At 50.4% G+C, this 17,500-nt stretch overlaps 1 long non-coding RNA gene across 5 annotated transcripts in view; it reads left to right on the forward strand.

Moving 5' to 3' along the window:
• Window positions 1-17,500, forward strand: part of LOC135273211 (uncharacterized) — a 110,302-nt gene that overhangs the window by 18,337 nt on the left and 74,465 nt on the right. For 3 of the 5 annotated variants that reach the window (XR_010341021.1, XR_010341019.1, XR_010341020.1), the window contains exon 2: window positions 29-199. This is a non-coding gene — a long non-coding RNA (uncharacterized LOC135273211). Of the gene's footprint in view, window positions 1-28; window positions 200-2,052; window positions 3,303-11,556; window positions 11,640-17,500 lie in introns of those variants that run through there. The other 2 variants (XR_010341023.1, XR_010341022.1) reach the window with 2 other exon arrangements.

Consider the following 17,500-nt stretch of genomic DNA (forward strand, 5'->3'; position numbering starts at 1 on the left):
CAATTGGTTTTCTTCTTTTCTGAGACAGGGTCTCCCTCTGTTTCACCACGTTCACCAGGCCGGTCTCGAACTCCTGACCTCGTGTCCCGCCCTAACCTCATGATGCCGGCTCATGACAGCGTCGACCGCCCCTCCCTGGACTCAACGTGATCCCCGCCTCCAAGTACCTGAGACTACAGGGTTCTCATAAGCCCGGGAGGTAGATCTCACACTTGCACTTCCGGTGTGGGTGTGGGTGTGGGTGTGGGTGTGGGTGTGGGTGTGGGTGTGGGTGTGGGTGTGGGTGTGGGTGTGGGTGAGGGCGGCGGAGGGGGCTGAGACAAAACAGTTCATGGGGGGAGGGGCAGACAGGAAACAGTTCATTGTGACCTTGGTTACCTTTTGCCTTTCTTCCCGTCCTCTTATTTGCCTGTTTATTCTTACCGTTTCTTTTCACTTCTATGTGTTACATTGATCCTTTCTTGGTTTCCTTGTTTAATTTACATATGGATGGACTTATGGATTTATTGAGGGAGGGAGGGAGGGAGGGAGGGAGGGAGGGAGGGAGGGAGGGAGATTCATAAATTATACATAACATGCAGTAATATATATGCAGATAATCATATATTATGTATGAAATGAATGGCCGGGCGCGATAGCTCACGCCTGTAATCCTAGCACTTTGGGAGGCCGAGGTGGGTGGATCACCAGACGTCAGGAGTTCAAGACCAGCCTGGCCCTCAGGGTGAAACCCCATCTTTGAGAAAAAAAAAAATTAATTAATTGTTCCACGTCTGTGTGTGTGTAAATATTTCTTTACATTAACTTTGATACTTATTTTAATTACCACTCTTCGCTCACATCCTCTTGGTTGTTTCTTCTTACGGTTTCTTTTTTTTTTTCCTTTTTTTTTTTTTTTTTTTTTGAGACGGACTCTTGCTCTCTTGCCAGGCTGGAGTGCACTGGCGTGGTCTCGGCTCACCGCAACCTCCACCTCCTGGAGTCAAGCGATTCTTCTGCCTCAGGCTCCCGAGTAGCTGGGACCACAGGCGTGTGCCACCACGCCCGGCTAACTTTTGTATTTTTTGTAGAGATGGCGTTTCACCAGGGCCGGGATGGTCTCGATCTCTTGACCTCATGATCCGCCCGCCTCGGCCTCCCAAAGTGCTGGGAATCCACAGGTGTGAGCCACCGCACCTGGCTCTTCTTATGGCTTCTTAACTCTTCCATGTCATTCTTACGTTTGTCATGTCTTCGTCCGTTCGTTAATTTAGTTAGAGGCGGGGTCTCGAGTATTTCTCTACAGGCATTCATTCATTCATTCATTCACTCACTTATTTGGGGGCAGGCTTGCGTTTATTTATCTAATTATATAGAGGCAGGCTCGCTTTTATTATTTATTCATTCATTCATTCATTCATTCATTTTTTTTTAATTTATTTATTTACTTTTAAATAGAGACAGGGTTTCACCATGTTGGCCAGGCTGGTCTCGATGTTCTGACCTCAGGTGATCCACCCGCCTCAGCCTCCCAAAGCGCTGGGGGATTACAGGCCTGAGCCACTGTGCCCGGCTATTTGTTTATTTATCTATCAATCGATTTATTTAGAGGCAGGCTCCCTCGCACGCATGCGTGCGTGCATGCATGCATTTATTTAATTAGTTAGTTTATTTTATTTATTTGGGGGAAGGCTCACATTTTTCTTTCCATCGAGGCAGGCTCGCATCTCTCTCTCTCTCTCTCTCTCTCTCCCCCCCCCCCCCCTCTCTCTCTCTCTCTCTCTCTCTCTCTCTCTCTCTCTCTCTCTCTCTCTCTCCCCCCCCCCCTTCCCCACATCGGCCACCCCCCCTCGCCCCCGTCTGTCTCTCTTTAAAGGCAGGGTCTCGCTCTGTAGCCCAGGGTCACTCCAGCCTCAACGCTTTGGACCAAGACATCGGCACGTGGTCTCGCTTTGTGGCCCGCACTCTGGACACATATATTCCTTTTTAAATTTTGACGATGCTGCTGCTGCTGCTGCTGCTGCTGCTGCTGCTGCTGCTGCTGATGATGATGATGATGATCAATTTATACAGGCGGAGGTGGTGTCGACTGACGGCTCGAGATGATCTCAAACTTTGGCGCTCCGGCCATCCTCCCACGTCGGCCTTTCAGACTGCTGCGATGACAGGCGTGAGCATGGATGGAACGGGCAGATCACGGGCTTGAGAGATCGAGACCATCCCGGCCGACGTGGTGAAACCCCGTCTCTACTAAAAATACAAAAATTAGCTGGCCGTGGTGGCGTGCGCCTGTAGTCTCGGCTACTCGGGACGCTGAGGCAGAAGAATCGCTTGAACCCGAGAGGCGGAGGTGGCGGTCGACTGAGATTGCACCACGCTACGCTACAGCCTGGGCTCACTGCAACCTCCACCTCCCGGGTTCCAGCGATTCCCCTGCCTCAGCCTCCCGAGTTGCTGAGATTATACAGGTACGTGCCTGTCATCCCAAGCCACTCGGGAGGCTGAGGCAGGAGAATCGCTGGAACCCGGGAGGCGGAGGTTTCGGCGAGCCGAGATCGTGCCACTGCTCTCCAGCCTGGGCAACGAGAGCGGAACTTTGTTGAGGGGGGGAAGAAATGCGAAATTTGGGAGTGAAAACTTGACCCCGGGACAGGAGGTAGCGTGCTGCAAGCTGTCTTCTTCTCCCCGTGAAATCCACGCTGTCTCCGGGAGCGTGGATTTCACGGACCTTCGTTTCCCTGTGACAGGTATTGCCACTCTGAGGTGGTGGGTCTGGCGCCCACTCGGAAACGCTATGGACTGGACTTCCATCTTAGATGGGTCCCATCTCCACCCCTAGCCTCCCTCCGTCCACACGCCCCCGCCCCTGGTCTCCTCTTCCTGTTGTCTAGGGGAATTGAAGTTCCATATGAACCCATGGGCGGGTGCCTAGGCTGTGTCCCCTGGGGGCTCTGGTCGACTAGTTGCAGGTGGGCACCACCTGAGAGGATTCCCTGGGTGGGCCCAGAAACGACCTGGCCCGAGAGGGATCGGGGAGAGGCTGGTGATGCGGCGTGCCTGAGCCGCTCCCCCCACCAACCTCCACCCCGACCCAGAGCGATCCAAGATTCCCTTCTTTTCCGTGCTGACATCTGCAAGCATCTAGCTAGGTCTTTTGTGTGTGTGTGTGTGTGTGTGTGTGTGTGTGTGTGTGTGTGTGTGTGTGTGTGTCTGTCTGTCTGTCTGTCTGTCTGTTATAAAGCTATTTATTTGGGTGAGTTATTCCAAGAGTTGTATACAGCTTTATTTTTTTTGGAATTGCAGTATTAAAGTTGCACTTTGGATTTAGGACTTACTGTCATTACTTTGGTGATATGTACGGTGGTCATCTAATGGATGCTGCACAGAGTAGGGACTACGGGGACCCACATTTTGTCCCCATCCCATCTTCAAATAATTGGGGTCTCTTAGGTCCGTGATGCAAAGGCATAAGACAATCCTGATCTTGAAGCCTTGAAGAAAGTCATTACGTATACACAGATAGAAAATGCAAATATGTCAATGTCATCTGATAGCTTGAAATAAAGAAATATTTTAGTTAAACTGTTATCAAAGTTCACATTTCTGTTAATGAGACATTACAAACCACAAGGTAAGGTCTTTACATTTTGGTTATTAAGCAGATTCAGTGCTTGGAACTATAGTTAATACTTAGTGGAATGATAAGTCTATCTACAAAGCGGGATAATGTATTAGACTGTCATGTATTCATTTTTTCCTGTATGCCAGGGTTTTTACATATTTGCCATATAAGTTGGCCTTTTGCAGGAGGAGTATAATTTACATTGTTTTTGACAGTGGGCTTAGTATGGTTAAATGTCCTATCAACTTGAAGGATGCTTCCATTTTTGTGGGTCTTAGCCTCTACCTGGTGCTTGCTATTGGGTGTGTTCAGGCACTGAGAAAGAGAAATAATGAGTGAGGCAGATGATGATGTTTGAACATAGGCCTTATCATTTAGTGAAGCATAAAAACACTGACACTTTTATATAAATGTCTTCGGGCATCACCTAGCGGCCACTGTAATGGAAAATCGAGGTGGCGCGGAGGGAGGTCTGCCTGACGACTTCACAGAGCCTGGGGCAACCGGTTTCTCTTCCTCCCATCTGGAGGCCCCTCCCTCTCTCCCTCGTTGCCTTGGGAACCTCCACCCTGGTGGGGGCCCTATGGTTCTTTTATCAGTACTTTGTGTTTCTTTGTTTGTTGGTGTCTTTCATGCGCATGCATAGACTCTTCTCCTTGGGCTTTATGAGGAGTTGGTTTATTTTTTTTAAGCCCCTCCCCCCCGCCCCTTTACTCCAATTCCGTGAGTTTGTGAGGTGGGTTCCCCCCGACACCGCACCTCCCGCCACCCTGCGTGGAAACGTTCTGGAGCCAGGCGGGTGGGCCTCCATCTTCTCTCCCCTCCGCCCACCCTTTGCCGGTTGACATTTGCATGGGTGATCGCCAGGCCTCACCTCACTCGGTGGCCACTGTTTTTGAAGATGGGGGCTGGGGCTGGGGCACGGTCCCACTTCCCCAGAGGCAGCGGGGGGCGATGGCACAGCCTTTGGCCCCCGTGGGCAAGCGGGTGGGCGGACTGGACTGTAGTGGTGGCGTTTTTTCACCCCTTCACGCCTCAGGCCCCCCTCCCTCCCTCCCTCCCTCCCTCCCTCCCTCCCTCCCTCCCTCCTTCCCTCCCTCCCTGGGAAAGCTTCATCTTGGCTGGGTCTCAATCACCTTTTATCATGATGTCTTATTTTCTCCTTCCTTGGACCAGCAAATTTGCAAAACGGGAAGGGCATCATGGCGCCACTCTGGGCCGTAGTAGTATTTGCCCAAAATAGAAACGCTGTCTAAAAAGTAATACTTTGCTCCCTTAAGATTACCGGAGGCGATGCCTTGGCACGGAATTCTAGGAAGGCGTATCTTTTCCCCAGGACGTGTTAGCTGCTGTTTTTCTCCTGTTGTTCACTAGCGCTTTTGTGGATTTCTCGACGTATGGTGACAGCGGGTTAATGTAAACTGTACTTCATAGTGTGATAACCTGCTTTTTGCCAGTTAAAACTAACTCTCTCCTTCTCAGACTAAAAGCTGTTCAGGCTTTATGTTAGCTTCCTGAGCTGGACAGACTCCATCTTAGCTTCTACATTTTAGTTGTTTTCCCACCATTCAGTACGGAACCAGAGTACGTAGCAGCTGGGGCGGGCTGACACTGGGCACCCCCAGGAATGCATTTGTTGATAAGAGGCCGACTTAAGTGGTACCAACAGAGCCTGGGAATGCAGGCAGCTGCTGTCCAGTGCCCAGAGCCCCCGTTACCTATGTAAGTTGTATGTCTTTTGTGACAACTGTACCCCTCGCACCTGGCACTGTTTTATTTCTCATGTACTAGGTTAACTTTTAACTTTTTGCTTACTCTGCTTTTGTGAAAAATTTGCTTCAGCTACGTTCCCCCTCCCTTTTAAAACTAGGGTATAAAAGACCACCTAACATTTTCTTAGGGGCCGGCCGAGAGAATTTTGTGCGTCAGCCACCTCTCGGTCGCTGGCATAATAAAGGACTCATAATTCAATCTCAGAGTGTGCTGCATTCTTTGACTCGCTCGGGTACAACAATAAGGTCTTCTGCTTCTGCTTCTTCTTATTCTTCTTTTTCTTTTTCTTCTCCTTCTTTCTTCTTCTTCTTCTTCTTCTTCTTCTTCTTCTTCTTCTTCTTCTTCTTCTTTTCTACTCCTTTCTTCTTCTCCTTCTCCTTCTTTTTTGTAGTATTTTATTTACTGATCTCTCTGAAACATGCACAAGTTTATATAGCTAAGGGAACTTACTTACCATGCTAAGATGTTGCTCAACATGACAAGTTTCTACAAAATATATTTCAAGGTATATAGTACCTTCATTTCATTCCCGAGGAATCAACATGTGAACATGACGTTTGGTTGGTGAAATTTAGGATACAAGCATAAGTGTCAAATAATATCACACTTCCGGTTTAATGGAAAACATAACGGTTGTGACAGTCTCACCTAACGCTTTGGTTAAAGAAAGGGAGAAGACGGACAGGGGTGTCACAGAAGCATGCGAGGATTTGACAGTTCGAATCATCTATAGCCCTTCTGAGAAACTACAGATGAAAAATACGTAGTAAAAATTTCTGTAGGCCGGGCGTGGTGGCTCACGCCTATAATCCCATCATTTTGGGAGGCCGAGGCGGGTGGATCATGAGGTCGAGAGATCCGGACCAGACCATCCTGGTCAACATGGTGAAACCCCATCTCTACTAAAAATACAAAAATTAGCTGGGCGTGGTGGCGCGCGCCTGTAGTCCCAGCTACTCTGGAGGCTGAGGCAGGAGAATTGCTTGAACCCGGGAGGCGGAGGTTGCGGTGAGCCGAGATCGTGCCATTGCACTCCAGCCTAGGTAACAAGAGCGAAACTCTGTCTCAAAAAAAAAAAAAGAAAAAGAAAAAAGAAAGAAAGAAAGAAAGAAAGAAAGAAAGAAAGAAAGAAAGAAAGAAAGAAAGAAAGAAAGAAAGAAAGAAGGAAGGAAAAAATTTCTGTAACATGGTGGTTTCGGTACATTTATACTGATCATCATTCCATTCACGCACTCAAATAACTGCTGCTTCTGATCACTGAAAACTAGATTCAAAGCCACTGCTCCACAAGCTGATGCTACCGGTCCCCTATAATAACAGGTAGTTTAAATCTGGAAAGAAGGCAAAGCATACTGGTTAGTCAATGACTTGTAGAGATAATTGAGGCTACACTACTATACATAATCAGGTGCACGGTGTTCGTAACAATGCATACTGTGGTCCGGAGGTAATTCCGATTACCATATTCTATATTTATTGGTCATCGACAGCATACATTTTATGCTCCAAAAGAAATACCCCGATCCATCCAACAAAATGGTCACATTTCATGTTCTTTTAAAGGCAGACGAACTAAATTTAACGAAGCATTGGCTCTTCTTAATATCCCATTTTCAAGTTACTGATACGAATCCGCCAAAGAAACAATTATGCGTTTTACCTAACATCAAGTAATCTGCAAAGTTCCCGAGACAGACGCATGGCTTGTTCAGTTTCCAAAAGTAAATACAGGCTTTCTGACTGAAAACATTCGCATTCCTAGCTCTCCTCTAAACCAAACATTCAAAAGAAAATTACAAAAAAATGACCTCTAAGCTTCTGAATAGTCCACTTGGTGACATAGAGTATTTTCCGTCCCAACACTTTCTCGACTGCAAAAGATATTTACTTCCTAAGTACATGACAAAGTCTTCGTTTCAAACCATTCACTCAGTTAGTTTCCATGGTAACATTGCGGGATTCCTTGGCCACCATCAGTCGCATTAGTTGACTGTGGAATTTCTCAATCTTCTTTACATCTTGAGCTTGCTCTGTTTTAGACACCAAAGAAACTCGATCATCTGTTACTTTCATACATACACCAGTTCCCATCAGAATGCCTGTATGTATTTGTCAGCTGGGCGCGGTGGCTCACGCCTGTCATCCCAGCACTTTGGGAGGCTGAGGTGGGTGGATTGCTTGAGCCTAGGAGTTTGAGATTGCTTGAGCCTAGGAGTTTGAGACCGGTCTGGCCAACATGGCAAAACCTCGTCTCTACTAAAATACAAAGATTAGCCGGGCATGGTGGCACAACTCCTGTAATCCCAGCTACTGGGGAGGCTGAGGCACAAGAATCGCTTGAACCCAGGAAGCAGAGGTTGCAGTGAGACAAGATCGCACCACTGCGCTCCAGCCTGGGCAACAGAGCAAGACTCCGTCTCAAAAGCAAAATTTAAAAAAGATATAAGGCACAACTGTAAACTTAGCTGAATTCTGATATCTACCCATTTTTGTGTCATCCCTATAGTTCACTTTGTATTAAGTTGGGTTTCATTTGGGATTTGCGATGTACATATATATTTCTAGCTGTTCATACAAAGTTCTTATATATCAAATGAAAAGTGTTTTTCTCGTATGTTATTAAGTAGTGAATATATAAGGACTGTACTGATCTTCTAGGCTTGAGTTTACATAGGTGAATATCACCAACACCTGGCCTTAGAAAAGGACCATGTCGTTTTTGTTTTGTTTTGGTTTTTTTGGGCTATGACTTACGTCTTTTCTTGCCTCCTTCCTAGACGTTCCTATTTCGCTTTCTTGTCGGCTCACTTTTTCCCGTTCTATTTTCCACCAAACCATCTGTAGAGCTACAGAAGGTATCCTTTCTTATTTTTGGTAAAAGCCAGAACTTTACCTAGGAATCTTTTAACAGTTTTTTAGTGCTTATTTTTAAAATCACTGTCAACAATAAATCTAAGCCTAGAAGTATCCCTTCTTTCAACATATTTTTATTTGTTTCCCCGAGATGTGAAAGGGTTTCATTCCTTTAAGAGGCCTAACAGATTTGCCCCGACAGAGTTCACAAAACCCACTTCTCTAGAACGTAAATTGCTATCATGGGAGACTACCCAGAAATCTGACTCATGGCCCTGTGCCCACACTCTAAGACCTGTGTCTTTTGGAGAAGATCACAATGATTTAAGGACATTTTGAAACTTCCAATTATGTCTAAAAATTATATTCTTTTGTTTACATGATGAAACTTTTTGTTGTTCCTTGCTGGTATATAATAAAATATGTACGTGGGCGGGGGGGGGGGAAGAAGAAGAATGCCTGTGTTTGAGAACCACACGTGCCGTGCCGTGCCCTGCCGTGCCGTCACTGGGTCAGCGAGGTGAAGCTTCTCTCTCGGCAGGCAGGCAGCGTGGCTGAACTCCTCCCAGGTCTGGTACTGGGGCATCGTGGCCTGGAGTGCAAAAGTAAACAGAAGCAAGGCCGCAGAACCCGGCCCGGCAAACTACCTAGAGTCGCCAACGGACGCAAAAGTCATAAGGTCTTGTTTTCTACAAATTCATGAGGGCTTCTTCTTCTTCTTCTTTTCCTTCTTTTTCTTCTCTCCCTCTCTCCCCCCCCCCCGTCTCTGTCTCCCTCTCTCTCTCTCTCTCTCTCTCTCTCTCTCTCTCTCTCTCTCTCTCTCTCTCTCTCTCTCTCTCTCTCTCCCCCCCCCCTCCGTCTCTCTCTCTCTCCCCCTCCCTCTCCCTCTTTTTCTTTTTACTAGAAGCTCAGGTAGATCTAATCTAATCTAATCCATTCCCAAGGCCTCAATTCTTTACTTTAGGAATCCCAGATTTGATCTCCATACAGAATCCTGTACGGAAGTGGCGAGTTGATTTCTGGACTTGGAGACCTCATAGATGTTACACATTAATAAAGATTCAGGCCTGGCACGCTCAGCCTCCCAAAGTGCTGGGATTACAGGCGTGCTGTTCACGCCCACTTATGCCCGGTGTGTTATGAGCGGCTCGGCTAACATGGTAACTTTGTGGCCCCATGGTTGGGCCTTTGGTTTCCACCCTAACAGCCAGAGGCTACCTGAGAGAGCCCTGTCCCTCGAAAGAAGGGTGGTTATCTGCAGATAGCAGCAGCGTCTTGCTGTGAAATCCACAAAGCCTCCACTGCGATTCAGAACGGTGTATGTCCCAAACGGCTGGTCCTGTTTATCTGCTCTGGTCTTTAGGAACGAATGCTCCCCTACTAAAATCTGTCACGGACACCTCCGGGACCGATGAATATGGTGGGTGCAAGTTCGGAGGTGAGGCGGGTACTTCGCTAGAGCTGAGGAGTTCGAGACCGGCCCGGGCGACAGGCTGCAGTGCATTTGTCTGTCCAAGGCCCATGGCAGCCTCCGCTTCCCTACCTCGAGCAATCCTCCCACCTCGGGCTCCAAAAAAGCTAGAACTACAGGCGCCTGCCATCACGATGCCCGGCTAACTTTTTAAGTGCTTTTATTTTTTAGTACAAACGGGGACTCGCTGTGTTGCCAGGGCTGGTCTCAAACTCCTGGGCTCGAGCGATTCTTCCACCTAAGTAAGTCTCCCAAAGTGTTGGGGTTACAGGCGTGAGCCATGGTGCGCTGTCCTCTTCTTTATTTCTTTCATTCCTCCTCTCTCTCTCTCTCTCTCTCTCGCTCTCGCTCTCGCTCTCGCTCTCGCTCTCGCTCTCGCTCTCGCTCTCGCTCTCGCTCTCGCTCTCCCCCCCCCACCGCTCTCTCTCTGTCTCTCTCCCTCCCTCCCTCTCTCCTCTCTCTCTCATTCTTTTTCTTTTTTCTCTTTCTTCCTCCCTACTTTCTCTGATTTCTCATTATCTTTTTCTTTCTGCTATTTCTCTTTCTATTTTCTTTTTCATCTTTCTTCCCTTTACATCTCTGTCTCTTTCTTTCTTTCTTTTTTCTTTTTTCTTTTTTTTTCCTTCGAGACGGAGTTTCGCTCTCGTTACCCAGGCTGGAGTGCAATGGCGCGATCTCGGCTCACCACGGCCCCCGCCTCCTGGGTTCAAGCAATTCTCCTGCCTCAGCCTCCCGAGTAGCTGGGACTACAGGCTGCGCCACCATGCCCAGGTAATTTTTGTATTTTTTAGTCGAGACGGGGTTTCGTCATGTTGACGAGGATGGTCTCGATCTCTTGACCTCGTGATCCACCCGCCTCGGCCTCCCAAACCAAAGTGCTGGGATTATGGGCGTGAGCCACCGCGCCCGGCCCTCTCTTTCTTTATATTTCTTGTTCTTTATCTTCCTTTTTATTTTTTTATTTTTTATTTATTTATTTTTTTATAAAGATGGGGTTTCACCATGATGGCCAGGCTGGTCTTGAACTCCTGAGCTCAGGTGATCCACCCACCTCGGCCTCCCAAAGTGCTGGGATGACAGGCGTGAGCCACCGCGCCCGGCCTGTTCCTTATCTTCCTTACTCTCTTTCTCTTTTCTTTATTTGTTTCTTTCCATCTCTCCGTGTGTGTGTCTTTCTGTGGATTCTGAAAGAGTCTCTTCAATCTGTACCACAGACCTCTGAGACTTTCGCTTTGTTGTGCTTTTCCTCCTTGTCGTGTAAAATGTGTTCGCTTATTCTTGTGGCCTGATGACGACATGAAGACGAATTGGGAAAGGAGGGAGTTTTTATTTCTGTGACTGCTGACGGGGAAACGGAAGGCCTGGAAAATATCGCCAGACCGACTCAAAGTTACAGAGGATGTCAGGGCCTGTATACCTTCCGAGCTCTCTGTGTACGTGTAACAGTGCGTATTCACCTCAAGAGGGAAGCGATTTTTTTTTCCTTTTTTTTTTTCCTTCCCCGCCCCCGGAGTCTTGCTCTGTCGCCCAGGCTGAAGTGCAGTGGTGAGATCTCGGCTCAGTGCGACCTCCACCTCCCGAGTTCCAGCGATTCTCCTGCCTCAGCCTTTCGAGGGCCTAGAGATGGTGGTTTCGTCGCGTGGACCGGGCTGGTTTGGAACTCCTGACCTCAGGCGACCCGCCCGCATCTGCCTCTGCCTCTGCCTCTGCCTACTAGAGTGCAGGGGTGACGGGCGTGGGCCGCTAGGCCCCGGCCTGCTTTTTCTTTTGTCACTAGAAAAGAAAATAGTGCGGGCCCTCTCGTGATCACGGTATAAACCCTTCTATACTGTGGAATACGGCGCGCGTGTGCGTGCGTGCGTGCGTGCGTACGTAGGTGCGTGTGTTTCTGTGTGTATTGCCGAGTCATGGTGCTTCCTTCCCCCGCAGGGGCTCCGCTCGGTTAGTTGTGGGGATAATGCCTGGGAGGGTGCCGGGCTGACACTTGCATATGTTGTCTTCGGGCGTCACCTAGCGGTCACGGTTCTTGAAGGTCTAGGCGGCATACGGGACGCTCTGGCCGCCCGCCCGCAGTCAGGAGCGATTGTGGCTTCTCTCCGCTACCCGCCGCCCCGCCCACGCCCCGAGCTCACCCGCCCCCGCCCCGCCCCGCCCCCACCTTGGTCCGTCCGTCCGTCCGTCCGTCCCCCTCACTCCCTCGTTGCCCAGAAGACCCCTGGAGACCCTGGCTGGGCCCGATTGTTCTTCTCTTTGATCCGTTGTTTCCCTTTCTCTCTTCGTGTCTTTTTTTTTTTTTTTTTTTTTTTGAGACGGAGTTTCGCTCTTGATACCCAGGCTGGAGCGCAATGGCGCTGTCTCGGCTCACCGCAACCTCCGCCTCCTGGGTTCAGGCAATTCTCCTGCCTCAGCCTCCTGAGTAGCTGGGATTACAGTCACGCGCCACCGTGCCCAGCTAATTTTTTGTATTAGTAGAGACGGGGTTTCACCATGTTGACCAGGATGGTCTCGATCTCTTGACCTCGTGATCCACCCGCCTCGGCCTCCCAAAGTGCTGGGATTACAGGCTTGAGCCACCGCGCCCGGCCTCTTCGTGTCTTTTTAACCCATATGGACTCTGCTGCCTGGGTTTTATGGATGACAGCTCCACTTTAGGCCTTGCCGTTAGTGGGGACTTTCCTGATTCTCCTCAGTTGTAGTGAAAGCAGGTAGATGTCAAGAGCGTGCAAGTAAATGGCATTTCCCAGAAGTCATCGAATGGGTGTGGAGGAAGAAACATGCGGTGCCCCCCTTTCAAGGCAGCGATGCCAGCAATAATGAATTAGGTGTCATTGCTGGAGTCGGCTTGTTTCCTGAGTTGCCCTCCGTGCCCACCCCCACCCCAGGCTTGAAAACATTCTAGAATAACCCACTGTGCCTCCGTCCCTTCCCCTTCCTCTTTCTGTCCCCTTCTGCTTGCTCCCCTCGGTTTCTCTCGTTCCAGTCAGGCATATCCTCTCCACTCCACCCCCACCCCCACTCCTTAGGTAAATTCAACCACCCTGGCCTGGGCCCTCATAGTCATTTTTTTTTTTTCATTTTTAAGATAGAGTCTCGCTCTGTCGCCCAGGCTAGAATGCAGCGGTGTGATCTCTGCTCACTGCAACGTCTGCCTCCCGGATTCAAGCAATTCTCCTGCCTCAGCCTTCTGAGTGGCTGGGGTTACAGGCATGCGCCACCACGCCTGGAGAACTTTTTCCTTTTCTTTATACGTTAAAATTAAAGAAGTTTTTTTGTGTTTTTAGTAGAGACGGGGTTTCACCATGTTGGCCAGCCTGGTCTTGAACGCCTGACCTCAGGTGGTCCACCCGCCTCAGCCCCCCAGAGTGCTGGGATGACAGGCTTGAGCCTCCGCGTCCGGCTCATAGTCACTTTTAACGGTTACGTTAAGTGTAAATTTTTATTTTCCTGGCCAACATATTAGTAAGGTGGAAGGTGTGTCGTAGCCCCTACCTGGGCCTTACTATGCTTTTAGAGGATTAAAAAACAAGAAAATAGGCCGGGCGCGGTGGCTCAAGCCTGTAATCCCAGCACTTTGGGAGGCCGAGGCGGGTGGATCACGAGGTCGAGAGATCGAGACCATCCTGGTCAACATGGTGAAACCCCGTCTCTACTAATACAAAAAAATTAGCTGGGCACGGTGGCGCGTGCCTGTAATCCCAGCTACTCAGGAGGCTGAGGCAGGAGAATTGCCTGAACCCAGGAGGCGGAGGTTGCAGTGAGCCGAGATCGCGCCATTGCACTCCAGCCTGGGTAACAAGAGCGAGACTCCGTCTCAAAAAAAACAAACAAAAAAAAAAACAAGAAAAGATCTTTCTATCCTTTCTCCTTTTGTTTCTGTCTTCCTAATTTCCTTTTCCAGCTCTTTCTTTCTTTCTTTGTTTCTTTCGTGGTTTCTGTGTTTCCTTGTATTTTGTCTTTTTTTGCGACAGAGTCTCACTCTGTCACCCAGTTCTGTGTTTCTTTCGTGGTTTCTGTGTTTCTTTCGTTGTTCCTGTGTTTCTTTCGTGGTTTCTGTGTTTCTTTTGTTGTTCCTGTGTTTCTTTCGTTGTTTCTGTGTTTCCCTTTTTTTTTTTTTGAGACAGAGTGCCACTCTCTCACCCAGTTCTGGTTCTTTCGTTCTTTCTGTGTTTCTTTCGTTGTTTCTGTGTTTGCTTTCCTTTATTTTCTTTTTGCGAGACAGTCTCACTCTGTCACTCGGTTCTGTGTTTCTTTCGCTGTTCCTGTGTTTGTTTGTTTGTTTGTTTCTTTCTTTCTTTCTTTCTTTCTTTCTTTCTTTCTTTCTTTCTTCTTCTTTCTTTCGAGACAGAGTCTCACTCTGTCACCCAGTTCTGTGTTTCTTTCGTTGTTCCTGTGTTTCCTTTTTTTTTTTTTTTTTTTCTCCTTTTTTTTTTTTGAGACAGAGTCTCACTCTGTCACCCAGGCTGGAGTGCAATGGCGCGATCTCGGCTCGCTGCAACCTCCGCCTCCCGGGTTCAGGCGATTCTCCTGCCTCAGCCTCCTGAGTAGCTGGCATTACAGGCAAGCGCCACCATGCCCAGCTAATTTTTTGTATTTTTAGTGTAGACGGGGTTTCACCATGTTGACCAGGATGGTCTCGATCTCTTGACCTCGTGATCCACCCGCCTCGGCCTCCCAAAGTGCTGGGATTACAGGCGTGAGCCACCGCGCCCGGCCTAGTTCTGTGTTTCTTTTGTTGTTTCTGTGTTTCTTTCGTTGTTCCTGTCTTTCTTTCTTTCGTTGTTCCTGTCTGTCTGTCTGTCTGTCTGTCTGTCTTTCTTTCTTTCTTTCTTTCTTTCTTTCTTTCTTTCTTTCTTTTTCTTTCTTTCTTTCTTTCGAGACAGAGTCTCACTCTGTCACCCAGTTCTGTGTTTCTTTCGTTGTTCCTGTGTTTCCTTTTTTTTTTTTTTGTAGCTGGGATTACAGGCGCGTGCCACCGCGCCCAGCTAATGTTTGTTTTTTTAGCAGAGACGGGGTTTCAACATTTTGGCCAGGCTGGTCTCGAACTCCTGACCTTGTGATCCACCCGCCTCGGCCTCCCAAAGTGCTGGGATTACAGGCATGAGCCACCGTGCCCGGCCTCTGCGTTTCTTTGTCTCTCTTTCTCTCTCTCTCTCTCTCTCTCTCTCTCTCTCTCTCTCTCTCTCTCTCTCTCTCTCTCTCTCGCTGTTTCTTTCTCTCTGTCTCTCTGTCTCTCTGTCTTTCTTTCTAGACGGAGCCTTGCTGTGTCGCCAGGCCAGATAGTGTTTAGTACCGAATTTTATTTTCTCCATTTTCTGTCTTTTTCTTCCTTCCTTCCTTTCTTTCTTTCCTCCTCCTCCTCCTCCTCCTCCTCCTCCTCCTCCTCCTCCTCCTCCTCCTCCTCCTTCTTCTTCCCCTTCTTCTTCTTTTTTAATTTTCACCTTGATGCAGGTGGGCGAACGCTGAAAAAGGCATTAGCCTCTTCTTTCTTTCTTTCTTTCTTTTTCTTTCTTTCTTTCTTTCTTTCTTTCTTTCTTTCTTTCTTTCTTTCTTTTTCTTTCCCTCCTTCCTCCCTCCCTTCTGTCCTTTTATCTGTTCCTTTCCTTTATTCTTTCTTTCTTTCTTTGTCTTTTATACTTTCTTTTTTCCTCTCTTTCGCCCTTCTTTCCGTCATCTCTTTCCTCATTCTTTCTCTTTTTCATCTTTCTTCATTTTCCACCTTTCATCATATACCTTCTCCAGATTTTTTAAATTCTGTCTGTTTTCTCCATCTCCTTCCTCCCCGCTCCCTGCTTGCTTTCTTCCCTCCCTCCTTCCTCCATCTCTCTTTTTTCTATCCCCTCCCTCCCTCCCTCCCTCCCTCCCTCCCTCCCTCCCATCCCCCACCCCGTGTGGATTGTGAACGTGTCCTCATTCGGCGTCTCTCTGTCACCTGAACGACTCGCGCCCGAGTCCTGTGTGTTCTTTCTCCCTCCGAGATGCATCTCCAAACACCCACACGTCATGGGCTTGTCTTTTGACTCTGTCTCGGTCTACGCAGATACACGTTTGGAGGAGCGTTTCTGTGGGGTTGGGGTGGAGGGGCTGTGTTTTCGGCCTCGGGAAGACTTTCTCGACTCACGGTTTCGGTTTTGCGGTCCGCCGGCCGCCCTGCCATCCGGATGTGTCTCGGTGACAGGTTTGGGATGGTGACATGTCGCCGGTTTTCGGGCTCCATCTGGTGGCCGCTTTTATATGGTTCTCCTGGCTTCCAGAGCTCCGGTGGCAGCTGCTGAGCGAGGGGAGCGTCCCTGCTGTGAGCTAGGCAGAGCTCCGGAAAGCCTGCGGCTGTCAGCGGGGCTGTCCCTGTGGCGCCAGAGCTCTGGCGAGTCACTTGTGAGTCAGAGCACGGGCGTGCAGGGCTATATAGGGGCAGGCTGTCGCCGAGTTTCCAGGCCCGAGCGAGGTGTGCGGGCTGCCGGGGCTGGTCGACCAGCACGCCGTAGCTCCCGAGGCCCGACCCGCGACCCGCGGGGACCCTCCGGGCATGGCGCGGGTGGCCGGGGACGCCCCTCCCCGGCCCTGTCGCGGGCCTGTGCGGGCCCTGGCCGCCTGAGGCACCCGCCGAATCTCTTTTCCAAGTTCTCGTGGGGAGTCGGTGGCCGTCCTGCGCCGTCCTCCCGGGGTGCCGTACCCGGCTGCGGTCCCTCTGCTGTGATACTTTTCTTCCAAGTCCGCGTTCGTAGTCGGAGAGTGGTCCCTGAGAGCGCCTTCGGTCCCTCGTGTGTCCCTCGCGTGTGAGGGGACGGCCGAATGGGTCTCGCTCTGGAGGCACGGGTCGGCCCCTGCGTGGCACCGGTGGCCCGGAGGGCGTCCCTGGTCTTGGGGGTCGACGAGACGGCCCTGGGTGCTCCGTGTGTGGCTGCGATGGTGGCCTTTTTGGGGACAGATGTCCGTGTCGTGCGTTTCTGAGTCGGTGGTGTGGCCGGTGACTCGACCCCCTGCCCCCCAGGGTGGGTATATCTTTCACGCTGAGTTTGAATTTTGGGCCACCGGGTTGTTGCTGACACGCTGTCCTCTGGCGACTTGTCGCTGGAGAGGTCGGGCCTCTGGATGCGTGGGGGTTTATCTGGTCTGGCGGTGACCTGGCTAGCCGGCCCTGCTCTGGCTTGAGCCGCCGGCTGGGGCCCGTGTGCCTTGCCTCTCACGCATCCGTCTGAGTGTCCCGGCTCCCCGGTGCCGCCCTGGGTGGGCCCGGGTCTCCTCTGACCCACCCGGGTGTGGTGGGGAGAGGCCGATGCGGGTGGGGGGCTCCCTTCCGCCTGCGCGTGCGCTCCCCGCTGCGGGCACCTGGGGCGGTCGTGACAACCCCGCTCCGTTGGCTCCGTGCCGTGCGTGTCAGGCGTCCTCCGCTCCCTTGGGGTTGTCCGCCGTCCCTTCCCTCAGAGCGGGGCTGGCCGACCGCGGGCTGTGGTCGGCTCGGTGGTTTGGTGAGGCTGGTGAGGTCCCGTTGCTCCGCTCTGGGTCTTGTTCCGATCGATGTGGTGACGTCATGCTCTCCCGGGCTGCGACCGTTCCGCGGTGGGCGAGGGACGGACCTTCATGGTGAATGGCTCCGCTCTTCTCACCCCACCCGCGGGGGGGCCCCGTGTCTCTCCTCTCCCTGCATGTGTGGGGCTGGTGGTGGGAGGCATTAGGGGTACGGAATCCGGCCCGACCTCGCCGTGCTTCTCCTGTCGTCTGCCTGGCGGGGGCGGCGGGGTCCTCTGACACGGCAGGCATCCCTCGCTCTCGCCTCCTGTGGGTGTTGCCTTGCGGGCGCGGCC

This window comes from Aotus nancymaae, unplaced genomic scaffold, assembly GCF_030222135.1.
Source record: "Aotus nancymaae isolate 86718 unplaced genomic scaffold, 86718_ANA_hifiasm-v0.15.2.pri h1tg000466l, whole genome shotgun sequence".
Classification (NCBI taxonomy): Eukaryota; Metazoa; Chordata; class Mammalia; order Primates; family Aotidae; genus Aotus; species Aotus nancymaae.